Source organism: Rhinichthys klamathensis, unplaced genomic scaffold (genome assembly GCF_029890125.1).
Source record: "Rhinichthys klamathensis goyatoka isolate OS25496 unplaced genomic scaffold, OSU_Roscu_1.1 h1tg000009l_1, whole genome shotgun sequence".
Lineage (NCBI taxonomy): Eukaryota > Metazoa > Chordata > Actinopteri > Cypriniformes > Leuciscidae > Rhinichthys > Rhinichthys klamathensis.
The window spans coordinates 5,181,739-5,197,016 of NW_026606562.1; the positions used below are offsets into that span (position 1 = coordinate 5,181,739).

At 38.5% G+C, this 15,278-nt stretch overlaps 1 protein-coding gene across 1 annotated transcript in view; it reads right to left on the reverse strand.

Moving 5' to 3' along the window:
- grip2b (glutamate receptor interacting protein 2b) overlaps window positions 1-15,278 on the reverse strand; it is a 217,746-nt gene that overhangs the window by 133,751 nt on the left and 68,717 nt on the right. The gene's annotated exons all lie outside the window — the stretch shown is intronic.

Sequence of the window (15,278 nt, forward strand, 5' to 3'; positions counted from 1 at the left end):
ACTGATTAAAGGGTGTCTTCTTTCTAATACCAAGCAAGTAATAGCAAGTAGCATAATATAATTGTATTGGTCTGCTGGCTACGTTAAAAAGAGACAGAGCCTGCATCAGAATATGCATACTTACCTTCTATATAGTAGGCGAAAAGCGAGTTGTATGTCCAAATTCGTAGTAGGTGAGTAGGTCACAAACATTTGAAATGAGTAGTGTGTCCGAATTCCTAGTATTCATGGACAGTAGGTGAAAGCTGAATATGATTTCACCAAGTGTGGCTTTCACCAAGTACATCATGTGGCTGGATCAACAACTTTGTTGATCCTGGAGCAACAACTTTGTTGATCCTGGAGCTACATTCCAGTCAACCAATCAGATTTGAGGGACAAGTTTATAATTTATGTCAAGTTTAAGCTTACAGACAGGGTTATGAGCTTCTGTTATTCACCTATTAATTCCCCCTGATTTAGAGGTAGGGATAGCGTTAGGGGGAAAAAATTTGCCAGGAAGCATGATCCTGGAGCATGTCATATTTGGCCAAATCACGGTGACGTATGTGAAAAGTTTCAAAGGGATGACCCTTTGAATTCGTTATAGTCATAAATCAGTAGGAGAAAAACCGTAGGGTGAAATAAGTGGTATGAGTGAATTCGTAGTATTCATGAAATCACGATCACCAAGATTTCACCAAGTACATCATGTGGCTGGATCAATATCACTGCAGATCCAGGAACTACATTCCAATCAACTAATCAGATTTTAGGGACAAGTTTACAGTTTATGTCAAGCTTGGCATAGGGTGAAATGAGTGGTATGTCTGAATTCGTAGGCAAAACACAGTAGGCAAAAAGTACATGGATGACCTACTACTTCCACTGAGATTCTGAAGTGTTCATTGAATGGATAATTTACTATTCCATGAGGCCATGGGAGACGAGTTATGAATGGCAGTTATCCAACTGACGCTGTAGGTCACATGACAATGACAACATGACTAATGTCACAATTTCATTCATACTATACAAATTCATCCATGTTGAACATACACTCACCTAAAGGATTATTAGGAACACCATACTAATACTGTGTTTGACCCCCTTTCGCCTTCAGAACTGCCTTAATTCTACGTGGCATTGATTCAACAAGGTGCTGAAAGCATTCTTTAGAAATGTTGGCCCATATTGATAGGATAGCATCTTGCAGTTGATGGAGATTTGTGGGATGCACATCCAGGGCACGAAGCTCCCGTTCCACCACATCCCAAAGATGCTCTATTGGTTTGAGATCTGGTGACTGTGGGGGCCATTTTAGTACAGTGAACTCATTGTCATGTTCAAGAAACCAATTTGAAATGATTCGAGCTTTGTGACATGGTGCATTATCCTGCCGGAAGTAGCCATCAGAGGATGGGTTCATGGTGGCCATAAAGGGATGGACATGGTCAGAAACAATGCTCAGGTAGGCTGTGGCATTTAAACGATGCCCAATTGGCACTAAGGGGCCTAAAGTGTGCCAAGAAAACATCCCCCACACCATTACACCTCCACCACCAGCCTGCACAGTGGTAACAAGGCATGATGGATTCATGTTCTCATTCTGTTTACGCCAAATTCTGACTCTACCATCTGAATATCTCAACAGAAATCGAGACTCATCAGAGCAGGCAACATTTTTCCAGTCTTCAACTGTCCAATTTTGGTGAGCTCTTGCAAATTGTAGCCTCTTTTTCCTATTTGTAGTGGAGATGAGTGGTGAGTCTTCTGCTGTTGTAGCCCATCCGCCTCAAGGTTGTGCGTGTTGTGGCTTCACAAATGCTTTGCTGCATACCTCGGTTGTAACGAGTGGTTATTTCAGTCAAAGTTGCTCTTCTATCAGCTTGAATCAGTCGGCCCATTCTCCTCTGACCTCTAGCATCAACAAGGCATTTTCGCCCACAGGACTGCCGCATACTGGATGTTTTTCCCTTTTCACAGCATTCTTTGTAAACCCTAGAAATGGTTGTGCGTGAAAATCCCAGTAACTGAGCAGATAGTGAAATACTCAGACCGGCCCGTCTGGCACCAACAACCATGCCACGCTCAAAATTGCTTAAATCACCTTTCTTTACCATTCTGACATTCAGTTTGGACTTAAGGAGATTGTCTTGACCAGGACCACACCCCTAAATACATTGAAGCAACTGCCATGTGATTGGTTGATTAGATAATTGCATTAATGAGAAATTGAACAGGTGTTCCTAATAATCCTTTAGGTGAGTGTACGTTTGTAACATTGCAAAGTTCATTTCTCATATTGCTTTGACAATATGCAATTTTGGACACACCTAAGCTCTTCGATGTGAACTCACCCCGAATTTCCTGTTTTATCAGGAAGTAGGTCAACACAGGTAAGAAACTGTTCGTCAAGCCATTTCATATGTTTTTTAAAAACTGTTTTGTTAGATCAAAAACTCTCTGGGCCCTATCTTGCACCCAGCGTAAATGACTTTGTACACTGAAGCATGTATCATTCCTATTTTGCACCCGCGCAAAGCAGGCTTTTTCCTCCACAGACGCCCGTCGGTAAACTAGGAAATGAACTTGCGCTCCCTGGGCGGGTCGGCGCAAAAAGGAGGTGTGTTTCGGTGCAAACATTCCCTAGTGCTATTTTGCAGTTCCAGAAAACAATTCCGCCACTGACCAGAAAAAAAACCTAGTCTTAAGTCAGTGGCGCGTTGCGCGTTGTTCATAATGCTATTTTAAGCGCGCATGCTTGGCCATAATGTAGCGGGTGCAAAGCGCATACACTTTGATTCTCTCATCAACACAGATGCAGTTTTTATTTTTGCAAATCATACATTATAACAAGGAAAAATATTAACACATGAGGGAAATCATTGTGGTGTCCATGAAGATGTAAAAATTTTAGTTTTTTTCCTCCCACGCCTGTTTAACCGACGCTGATTTGGGTGGGTTTCTCCCATCCCCATTCAACGTCACTTCTCTGTCTTTCACGGTCCTGACAAGAACGTCGGTCTCCTCGGCTGTGAACCGCTCCTGGCGCGCGCCTGGTAAATCCGCCGTTATAATAGCAATCCGCCATGCAACATGCGCACCTGCTCTTAAAGGGAATGTTGGATGACGCTCTGATTGGTTTATTTCACGTTACGCCCAAACCACACCTATGAATAATGAAGCTATTTCAGACCAACCCCTTTTAAACTTGCGTCGGGCGCAAGAGTCATTTATCCCGCCGGTGAAATAGCAACAGCGCCCAAGACCCACCCACAAAGTTACTTGCGCTTCGCGCTTGATACTTGCGTTTCAGATCGTTAAAATAGGGCCCTCTGGGTTAATCACATCCCTGTCATCAAACAGGACGTCCCGCCCCCAAACTCATGCCATCGGGTTGTGTAACTACCCACAAAATGATGTTGCTAATCAACAAATCCAACAATGTTGGCAACTACCTTAACAAACAAATGTTTGTTGGAGTGGCCCGAGAAGGCGTTAATCTCTTTGTAATTCCCTTTAAGACATTTTGGGAAAATCATCTCTCAAGAAAATGCCACATCACGAGTCTCTACACAGTTGTTCGCTCTGCATCCCTCCCACACAGAAGAAAAAGGGAAGGGGAGAGCCAAATAGAGTGGCAGAGAGAAGAAAGCTCTTTAAATTAAGTATTAACATCATTATGTTCTCCAGAGGCCGTGGAAACACCCACAGGACACTGCGCTAATCCGACAAAGTGGCTGCACATGTAGGAAGAGTTCATTACCTACTTTCCTTCAAAAATAAAACCTAGCGGGGCACTGAAATCAAATCAGTCAGGAAATGTACTTCCTGTTGAGGAGCTGAACAGCATTATAGATGCTTTTAAAACAGATTAACTGGAGGCTGATTTGTCGTTGTGTACTTGATTCAGAATTATGGTTATCAAAAGTAATCAAAAAAATTATAATTCAGAGATCCCTTTGAGCTACTGCAGTTATCCAAATGTGGAAGGACCGTTTTGTGCATTGAACTTTTTGAAGGTAACGTACTCGAGTAATGAAGATTATTACGTCCATTAGATCATTGCAACTTACGTATATTCAACGTGTTCTTTTATTTTTATTTCTGTAGGTGTCATATAGGATTTCCTGAAAGAAAAATGCAACACATTATATATTCTAAAGATTTCTATCAGACATTTTGTTACTGTCTGTTTTCCAAACATTATCTGAATGTCTTTTACTTTTGCTTGGCGAACTCTGCCTTACATACAGTAGTTAAAACTTTTCAAGTTTTTGATAAATTATTCACAAAGAAGAATTTGTGTTGAGAATTTAGCTTCATAGAGAATAATATTTCCCACTGCACTTAATGAAGAGACGATACAGCTAGCAAACAGCATCTCAAACAGCTAGCATGAGGCAAAAAGCTCAATATGCCTGATAATGAAGCCACACACACACACACATGCATAGATAGAAGTGTTGGGAAGTAACCAACTGAAGGTAGCAATGCTAAATACATTTGTCAGTAGCGTGACAGTAGTTTGGCTGTTTTCGAAACAGTCCACTAACTCTAGCTTGTGCCTAGCAGTGCAGCGCTAAATGCTAAATCTGTACTAGCCTACATTGTATTGCATATGCACCCTAACAAGGGTACAAGAATCAAGTGTGTCTTCTTAAAATGTTCCATCTCACATGTAGAACTGTAAAGTCTGATTCATTTTAGTGAATCAGTTTATTTGATTTTGGTTGAAATTAGAAAATGATTAATCAATTTAAGCTTCTGCCGCTATTATGAGACTTTTTATTGCCCCATGAAATAGCTCAATTTTTTTCAAAATAACACCATGACTTCAGTTTAGATACTTTAAACGAGCAGCTTGTCAAGCTTAAAGTTTCTTCCTCAGCACTGCTATACAACACTGTTGCAAGGGATAGTGTGCATGAGTCATATGGACAACTTTTCTGGTACTTTTATGTCCCTGTTGAAGCTTGACAGCCAGAATTCACATCCAATTTTAAATTTCTTTCAAAAAGAGCAGCCTGAATATGCAGCCTAGCTTCTTCTTCCTTTGTGTTCCACAGAAGAAGGAAAGAAATGTATATTTCAGAAAGTGACATGAGGGTGAGAAGATGATGACATTATCATTATTTTTGAGTGAACTATCCCTTTAAATCTAGTTCCTCTGTGTCCTGTGTCCTTAGGCTAATTACTGCAGTACTAACCCAGACATTGGTTCAGACACAGAAAACTGTGAACATTTTAATACGACTGCGAAGCATGGCAGCTGAAATCGGTTTGAAAAGTAGAACACTGATTAAATGCTTAAAAATCACTTTTTGAAACTCCATTCTGCTGAGCTGCTGTTTCCTTTTAGTTCACCTGTCTCGCGAAGTTCTTCCTCTGCAAAACGGACTGATCTGAAAATCTAGGACAAAAGCAGCGGTGTTTATCAGATTAAACGGATTTCTTGCATGGAAATTTGTGGAATTAATAGTTAATTGACATTGGAAAGAAAAATGTGCATAAAGTATAGATAAAAACGAGTGAAGAAGAAAATAATAAAATAAAAAACGCCTGGGTCATAAAACAAAAGTTTCATGCTCTCATAATGATAAAAAAGCCTCATTAAAAGAATGACATTTCTGAAAAGATAATCTAATTACATACTGTATTTTGTCATAAACCTCTAGTAGTATAATTTCAAACACACACACACACACACACACACACACGGTGTTGGGTGTAATGCATAAATAAGTGATTCATTACTGTAATGTAATTACTTTTCCCTTGAAAAAAAAAGGATTACTCTTCATTTTTCTCTAATTTAATCAGTTACTTCTGATGTCATTGCATTAAATACTACATAGACTACAGAACAATTATAACACAATAGTGCATTTAACATCTAACATATACAGTATATATATATATATATATATATATATATATATATATATACACACATGTATACTGTAGTTCACTTGATGGTTACACCACATTACATTTTTAAAACAACTCTTTTTAAACTTTTTTATCTTTTTTTTTTTTTCAAATTGATTATTAAAAGATTCACTTTCATTATGAAAGAACAGCCTGAACATTCACCTAAATATCTCCAATTGCAGTGGTGGACAAAGTACACATACCATGTACTTGAGTAAAGGTAAAGATACTCAAGGTAAAATACTACTCAAGTAAAAGTAGAAGTGCTGCCTTTAAACATTTACTTGAGTAAAAGTACAAAAGTATTTGCCTTCAAATGTACTTAAGTATCCAAGTACTTTGATTTTTTTATGGCCATAATGTCCTATTATAATTTGTCACAAGACTCTTGCTTAACTCAGTCTAAGTGAAGACTAATGTCACTCTTGGCACACCAATCTATTAATAAAATGACATTAATAAGTCTGATAGATATATATACTGTATGTATATATATATTTGAATTTAATAAATTTTTTGTGTGTTTAATTTTGGAGGGAAGGGGATTGTTCCCATAAGGTATAAAACATTTAGAGTATTTACTGTATATATTTTTCTCCAGCACCTATGGTCATTATTATTAACATCTTAATGTTATGATACATTCACATAAACCTGCACAACGCCATTAAATATATATATATATATATATATATATATATATACACACACACACACATACACACACCCACATATTCACACACGTGCGTGCGCGCACACACACACACATATACATATATATATTCTATATTCTATGTTATGGGAGCCAATTTCCCTCCGAAATTAAACACAAAAACGTATTAATGCAGTGTTTCTGCTAGGCTAACGTTAACTCTCCAGAAAAAAAAGCTATTACATGCAAGTAATTTTAGTGGCAACGTAAGCAATGTACATTATGCGTCAATACTTACCGATAATTGCTGCAATAATAGCTGCTGCTCTCTGTCCCGCTTAAAATCATCAATGAGATTTGTTCGGAACTATTGAGAGCTACACGAATAGCGTGACCGCGCGGCGACGAGATCACTGTCACATCTATGTTCACAACTCTCATATTTAACGGCTCTGGTTCGCGCTTAGTAGATACCGCCAAGGCAAGTTCAAAACAAAGCGCACGCTGTACTGTGATTGGTGGCTCGTTCGACCAGTTACGTTTTTATCCACTCATAAATAAAAAGGAACGACTGATTTTTGAAAATGTAGTAGAGTAAAAAGTAAGATATTTGACTTTGAAATGTAGTGCTTTTTTCAAAAGGAACTTTTGAAATTGGGTTTCAAAGTGCAGGCTTTTAAAAAAGCATCACCGTTATTGTCTCTGTGTAAACTACAAAAAATTACGATTTGGTGAAAACGGTGACGTCATGCGCATGTGTATTACGTGTTCAGTCTATAGGCGCGTAGTGTTTCTTTACAAAGTGACATCGCCACCGACTGGCCTGACATGAATAATAGAGCATTTGTAGTCGTTTTCGCGGATCCGTGTGAACGGGGCTCTTTTGACAACATTGTCGTCTGTACGCGGAAAACACAAAAGAAAACTTTTCTGTTTTTAGTACATCGTTGTCATGTAGATGTACCTTTAATGTTTATTTCTAAATTTAAAAAAAAATCTTTAAGAAGTTGTGCAATACACACTGTACAAAAGACTAAGCTTTAATGACGCTGGTGCCTTCTGCTGGACATTTGATTTGTTGCACTTTAGGATATACATATTATTTCTGAATCACCTGACTATCATTTCTGCAATTTCATTGGTTTAGATCGGGAGAACTGAATGTCAATCAAAGAGTGTTCATGCCCAGATATGTAACTATGTTGTTAAATTATGCGGCAGTTTTGTATAGTGATCTCCATGCTGATCTGGTGCAACTAGCGGATTTTTGTTCATACTGTGTGCGTACATCTTAAAAGTAAGTAGTTAACTAGATTTATTTGCTGCTATGTTATATTGCAATTCTAAAAGTTTGTTTATTCCTTTGAAGTAATCAATGCACACGTAATCTCGATCGCACATTCATTTCAGCATAAAACATGCTGAATTAGACTTAATGTTACTTTTTCAATATTATGTGGAAATATTTAATTTTGTTTCATCTGATCTTTATACTATTGCATTACTGTAGTTTTATATTGTTCAGTTATTACTGTTTCTGCCTCATTGTATCTATATTCGTTAGTGTTATTATTGTTCACTTATAGAACCACACCCATACTGATGTATGAATCAAAAGACAACAGTACAGAACTTTATTGTGGAGATGGACCAAGTGATTTATTGTTCTGGCTGAACAATATGTAGGGGTTGTCACCTAGTTTAAGATCCGCACATCAACAACTTTCATACAAAATTTGTACACAGACACGACACAGTCAAACCAGTCCTTGAAAATATCTTTTGATACATGTCATTTCAGTCACAGACCTGACCACCTTTAAATAGTTGCCATGTTCCTGTGGAGTTCCCACATGCTAGCTAAAGTGAGGGGAGAAATGGAGTTTGCCAGTTTTCTTAAACTGTCATACTTTCAAAGTTTTAACTGGGTCAACTGTGTGCTGAGGAAAGATAATGCGGTTCCTTTTCATCCCTGACAGAGAGAGATGGAGAAGAAGTGGGAGAGAGAAAGAGAGAGAGAGAGCGTCTGTATGGCTACATCTGAGCTGGGTAAAAATGGGATCAGTCAGTCAGCTCGCACACACATACACACACACAACTAGCACCAAACTAAAGAAGACCAGTAAAAGTGATTCCCTGGGGCATATTAGAGGAGTATGATATATAGTTGTGGAAGGGTCTCTGTGTGTGTGTGTGTGTGTGTGTGTGTGTGTGTGTGTGTGTGTGTGTGTGTGTGTGTGTGTGTGTGTGTGTGTGTGTCTGTGTGTGTGTGTGTGTGTGTGTGTGTGTGTGTGTGTGTGTGTGTGTTCGTGTTCATCAGATTCTTCCAAGACTATCTCTAATTATGGTCCATGCAAGCCGCCCCCATAACTCAGAGAAGTAAAATATTTGCTTTAAGGTAACAACCACACAACCATCCACTGCACTGTTGTCTACTGTCTACAAAGGAAGTTTCTAATGAATAAACATTTGAAAAGCTCTTTATTGGAAGCAATGTTAACGTCTATTCTCTTGCACACATAAATCTTATCACAACCACATGATCAACTAACATTCACAGTTGATTCCAATCTCATGTTAGCATGTTGCTAAGCTAACAGCTCAATACTCAGCATTAACCAAGCTAATAAATAGGTTATAAAGACATTTTGCTAACATTCCTATTAAGTGGTGAAAACTCTATTTATGAGAGGTCTCTGAACATTCAAAACGTCCAGTTTTGAGATTGTTCCCCGTTAGCTGGGAAGCAACATCATTTTCATTTGCATAAAAGTGGTGCTCTGCACACAACCACACAATCGACTAATGTTGCACTCTTTACGCAACCACACAATCAACACGCATTCACAATAGAATCTAATGTTAACATGTTGCTATGCTAACAGCTGATACACACACAAAAAAAACATTAATATTATGTGAAATAAGTCACTTGAAATCAAATCAGTTTTATTCCTACTCTTCAATCTGTCCATCATCTTTGAATGTTCAATAAGCTTGCTGCAATGCATTCTGGGATTGCCTTATGCACAAAAGATACATGCAATTACACAAATAAGGCAATATAATTATGCTCTTTGTTGTTTGGAACAGCCTTTGTAATGGGAGACCATTACACCCGTGGTGCCTACAAATGTTGTCAATTCACTAGTTTAAAAAGAAAGAACTTTCCATCATGAACTTCTTCCATAATGATTCAGATAACAACTACACTATCTTGTAACTTGTAATAAAAAGAAGAGTGTGTGGTATTTGTCTTTCTCAGAGTTTCTTAATCTTTGTGACACACCATCCTTGTGTAAACCTAACATTGATTTTGGCACAGAATCTACACTGATATGTAGGCTCTGTTCCAATCCAATTTCAAGGCATCCTTCAGGCTCAAAGGCTTTTCCAAAGGATAGGCAGTGTTATTGTTCAAATCAGGATTTCGGTTTAAAAACCAGTTTGATGTAGGCTTAAACATAGACAGACAGATCTATCTTTATCTTTAAACATACATGTTAGCTGTTCTTCCTAAGAGAAGCTACTCCCAGGTAAATCAGTCTCTTCCTATAAATTGAAACTTTAAATTATTGAGGCCACGATTTACTAACAGCTTGTGCCAGCGCAAACCCTCTTTTGGTGTTAAAAAACTGCTGTCAGGATTTACTAAAGACACGCAGGGAAAAATATGCCCTGAAAAGTTATTTTTTGTAGTAGAAATTTTTGCATATGCATTTGTAGGAGTTTCCCTTTCAGACGCAATATTTATGGGAGGAGAGTATTTAAATAAATCAAGGTGATTTACTAAGGTTTGCGCTAGTCAATTTACTAGTATTTGCACTAGTAAAGCATGTCTTAAACCAGACGCTAATTTGCACTGCTCTTGGTAGATTGTGTTGGACATTATGGAAATGATCCGGGTGCGTCTGTGTTGTTTAATTCATGCGTTGTCAGTAAATCACGTCCAAAACCTTTCACTCCCATTTGCGCTTTTATGGGATTGTGTGTGCTAATATTGGCTGTATCACCTTTGTGAGCTTAGCAACATGCTAACGACAAACACTATTCGAATCAAGTCTGGAATGGAATAGAGCTGTAGACTCCAAGATCATTTTCCTTTCTAAAATTACATTGAATTCAAATAACAAGCAATTACAATAATTATATTATTATAGTAAACTATAATACACATTTATTTTCAGGATAATTTAACTGCCGCTCTCTGCGTTTTGAATCTGGAGTCGTTGTTCCAGTGTCTGCATTTTTGATGAAGACACCATCATTAATAGAACAATAATGCTCATAGGGGTTCAGCTGTGGAGATAAATTCATGGAAATAAAATGCTACATAAAATAGCCACAGTGCCTCTATGCAAATCAAATGAAATTACATTTTTAATATCAAATGCGTTTCTAGTTGCCACCAGGTCTTTAAACTTGCTGACTTGTTATTCAGTGCTGAAGTCGCACTAATCCACGAGAAGTCATACACCATGGCAAAGAACATTTCCCCCCTATGCTTCATTTCTTTGCTTCCTGCACTGCACAGCAGGAATTAGGGCGAAGTTCCCATGAGGATCTCATGCAGTCTTGCTCCTTTATAACCTGATGTTAAAGGCCATTCACATGACTCAGGGCTAGTGTACTAAATCAAAATTAATCATCAAGGCTTCAGTGAATCCCTTTTAACTCAGCCGTCATGTCCCGCTGTGACCTTTCTATGATAAGTGTTGCAGATAACGTCAAAGAACGGAGGGTGCTAGGAAGCGAGAAACAGGGTGCGTAAATAATAAACAGTAAAACATGCGATAAAATTAATAGGGTTAAATGTACAACCAGCAGTGCCACCCAGACTCCATTTACTGACATTTGATGCATATTGCACACAAAAATGGCGAGTCGAATATGAAATTGTTTGCATTGCGTTAAAGCTGCAGTCGGCAAGTCTGGCAGATTGAGTGGACTTCGGCAAAATTTTTAATGTTTACAACTCTCATGCCCCTCCCCCACGATCAACGGATACCCTCCCACCGAGTTCGTGCTCGTCAGTGCGTGTGCACCAGGTAATCCAGACTGATCTCATGAAATGGCGTATGTATGACACGCCAATTCGTATTTCCATTTTTGGCGTGCTATCAACACGCATAATCGCTTTTCAGCGTGTTTATCAACGCCTTGACTTAACGTTACATTACTGTATATATAAATATATGACCTACCCCAACCCCGTCCCTAAACCTACCCGTCACTGGGGTTAATACTATTTATGAGTCTTCCCCTACCATCCTAGGAAAAAAAATATTGCTCCACAGATGTAGATATGAATTTTGCTTCGTTTCGCTCGGACGTTTAACGGCGTAGACATACACGCAAAAGATGACGGTTCGTTTTGGCGTGGACATACACGCGGATAGCTCAAAATGCGTATAGATAACACGCCACTTGACTTGAAAGTGGCGTGTATGTTTACGCAAAGTCATGATGTCATGTTGCGGTTATCTGTGAACGCGCCCGTCTCATCAGCATCCATCAACACCATGGAGTATTTGGAGGTATGCTGCCCTGGCTAATCTACCGATAGATTGCAATTGCTAACGTCATTTATACTCTAAATGAGCTTACTTGATTTGTTAGTGTTTTGAAAGCGAGATACATCCGCCATCACTCTTCGTTACTGCGCGAACTTCCGGCATGTGCATGTGATTGTAACGTGCGCGAGGGGTGGCGTGTGCCTGATCTGTGATTGACAGTCAGATCTCACACCCCCCTGCGCTGATTGGACCCGATGATTCGGGAGCTGTGGATTTTTACAAAACAAATAACACGCTCCAGGTGGAGTTAGAAGCTCGGGTTTTTTTCTAAAACCACTTTATTTGTGTTGTTCTGTCGGATTATAGTGTCGATTTCACTGAATATGATCAAAAAAAATTTGCCGACGGCAGCTTTAAGATGCAATTTCCTTGAGAGAAATTTCAGACTATGTGGATTCCAATTGTAATGATCTGGAGTTTGCCTGCAAAAATGAGCTAAATTGCAGAATCTGACCGCACCCATTCCTGCCAGAAACATACTTTACACAAGTGCGGGAAGACAAATGCTTTGCCAACACATTGCATGTGGTCCTGTTGTACATACTTGACAAGTTGTAGCGGTAAAAAGAGTTCAAATGTTAGTGGCATAGCTAGCATTTTAACCAACTTACTTAGCAAAGTTTGTCTTCAGAATAGTGCTCCCGTATGACAGCAGTTGACCTGAAAGCTAAAAATGACTCTAAAAGAAAAGTTTACATAAACAATAATGGTAAGAATGCAGCTCATACTTACATTGCGTTATGAATTGTGGACTGAAACACTTTGTAACACAACAACACATGAAATCCAAGAAAACCTTGGAATAGAGCAAGTTTTGGGACTTCAACAACTTCAACAGTGCATAGTACAGTAGCTTGAGCGAAAAGGCTTATAACTCGCAGAGATGCTTCACAGAGCAAAAAAATTACTTTAGTAGTTGATGTAGCTACTAGTCACAGACAAATTGAATTCAGTTCATTGAGATAAAGATAGGATAAAACACTGTGTTTTATACTCAATTTATGTATGTTATTAACATGTCATTTGGATACTAAGTATTTGAAGCAGTGCTGACAGTATCCTTGTTTGTATGTTGTTTGGTGTGGTTCATTTCTGTTTCTGTTTTGAAAGGTTAATAAAAGGGGAGGGGGGGACTAGGTTTTGCATGGACAAATAGCCTTTAATCTGCAGTCCTGAAGCACTCCACTGCTTGAGGCCTGTTTTTCGTCCCTTCATTGTGCAAGTTGTTTATTATGCTATTAAATTTGTGCCTATGCATAATGTCAAGCCACATTTACTTTTGCATATTCCATTTATATGTAAATACTGACCTCTGATTAAGCCAGGCAAGTTACATTTCCATACAGATCTTTAGTGTCACAGTGCTGATTAAAAATACTTTACAGGTACTCTTGCCCTGGCACATCAAAATATGACTTTTGGTGACCAAAAGAGAGCTCCAATTACAATACATATAATTGTAAAGTTGTTTATGCATTTATCAAAACATGTAAGATCACCTGTTGGATTGATGGTTGTGACCGTAATGTGGCGCCCACCGCGGGGCAAATATCACTTTACTTACAGGGAAAGGAACTGAACAAACACCAAACATTATACTTTTTGATGTCATGGAGCCTCAAATATGACGACATCCTTGTGACACCCTTTCCTAAAAAATAAGGCTGTGAAAAAAATATAAATATAAAAATTATTATCTGTAATTAAATCCAACAATATAATGATTTATTGTCAATATAAATATATTAGGGCTGTCAGTTAAACGCGTTATTAACGGCGTTAACGCAAACCCATTTTAACGGCGTAAATTTTTTTATCGTGCGATTAACGGTCTTTTTGGCCTAGCAAACGTTGTAGTTTTTTTCACATGCTTTTGCAACAGGACGCGGCATGCGCGGAGGACGTTTTGTTGCTTCGTCGACCAAAGCACAAGCGGATCTAGCTAGACCGGAAACAAAACAACAGGCTCGCCGCACACACTCGTTTGGGTCTGCAAGCCGGCCAAATAGTAGGTTAACGTTACGTTTTGAGTGGATGACGAGCGCGAGACGCCGAAATGGATGCCAATAAGATTCTGAATTGAAAGTTTACTTTTAAAAAGTTGCCGGTTCCATTGATGACCAAAGTGATCTGTGTGTTTTGTCGTTGTGAACTGAGCTATCATCATCGCAGCACTTCCAGTCTGAAATACCACTTGATGATGGCCAAGCACACACACACACACACACACACACACACAGCTGATGGGAATTCTCCGCCCCCTCGTCAATATCAGGATCTCGTCAGTATTTCTTTCACCCTTTTATTGATGGACAGTGTTACATTGTGTGAGAGATTATTTGCTCCAAGTGAGAATGTTTGTGTGAAATTGAACACAGTATATGTCAATGTTGTTTTCAATAAAAAACATTTGCACAAAGCAAGCCGATCCACTTTTCCATGTTGATAAGAGCATTAAAATGAGAAAAAATAATGGGACAAAAAGAAATCAAGAGACATTTCGAATAGATAAAAATGTGCAATTAATTGCGATTAATCGCGAGTTAACTATGGCATTAATGCGTTTAATCGCGATTAAATATTTTAATCAAAAAATGACATTTTGTTCTACAATGTAAACTGCACGCACCCATGCAGAAAATACAATTTTCTTTAAAAAAAAATTCTATTTATTTACATTTTTCTTCAAACCAAACTTGGGTCTTCAGTCGACAAAGTTTAAATCCCATCTGGCTAAAGTGCGCTTCCTATAATGTTTAAGCATTAGGTCAGTAGACAGAGAATAGGCGTCTTTTGTGGCTGTTCGAACGCATTTGACAACATGAGTGTTTACTCTACTAAACCAATCCAGTCTAATGCGTTTTCGGCCATCTCTGGAAGTGGTCAAAAGTGGACAAGATCAAAATGTTTTAGACCCCGTTTACACCTGTATTTAGCGTCGTCCACTTGTGATCTGATCGACCAAAACGCATCTTAATACCAGGTGTAAACAGTGCCTAATAAGCAACTAGATAAGGCAGTTTGGGGTGCGAGTGTGTGCAGTTCACGGCAGAACAAAACATCAAAGTATCATCAAGTTATGTCTACCACAGACTTTATTTTACTCATAAATTGAAAAACCCCATTATAAAACC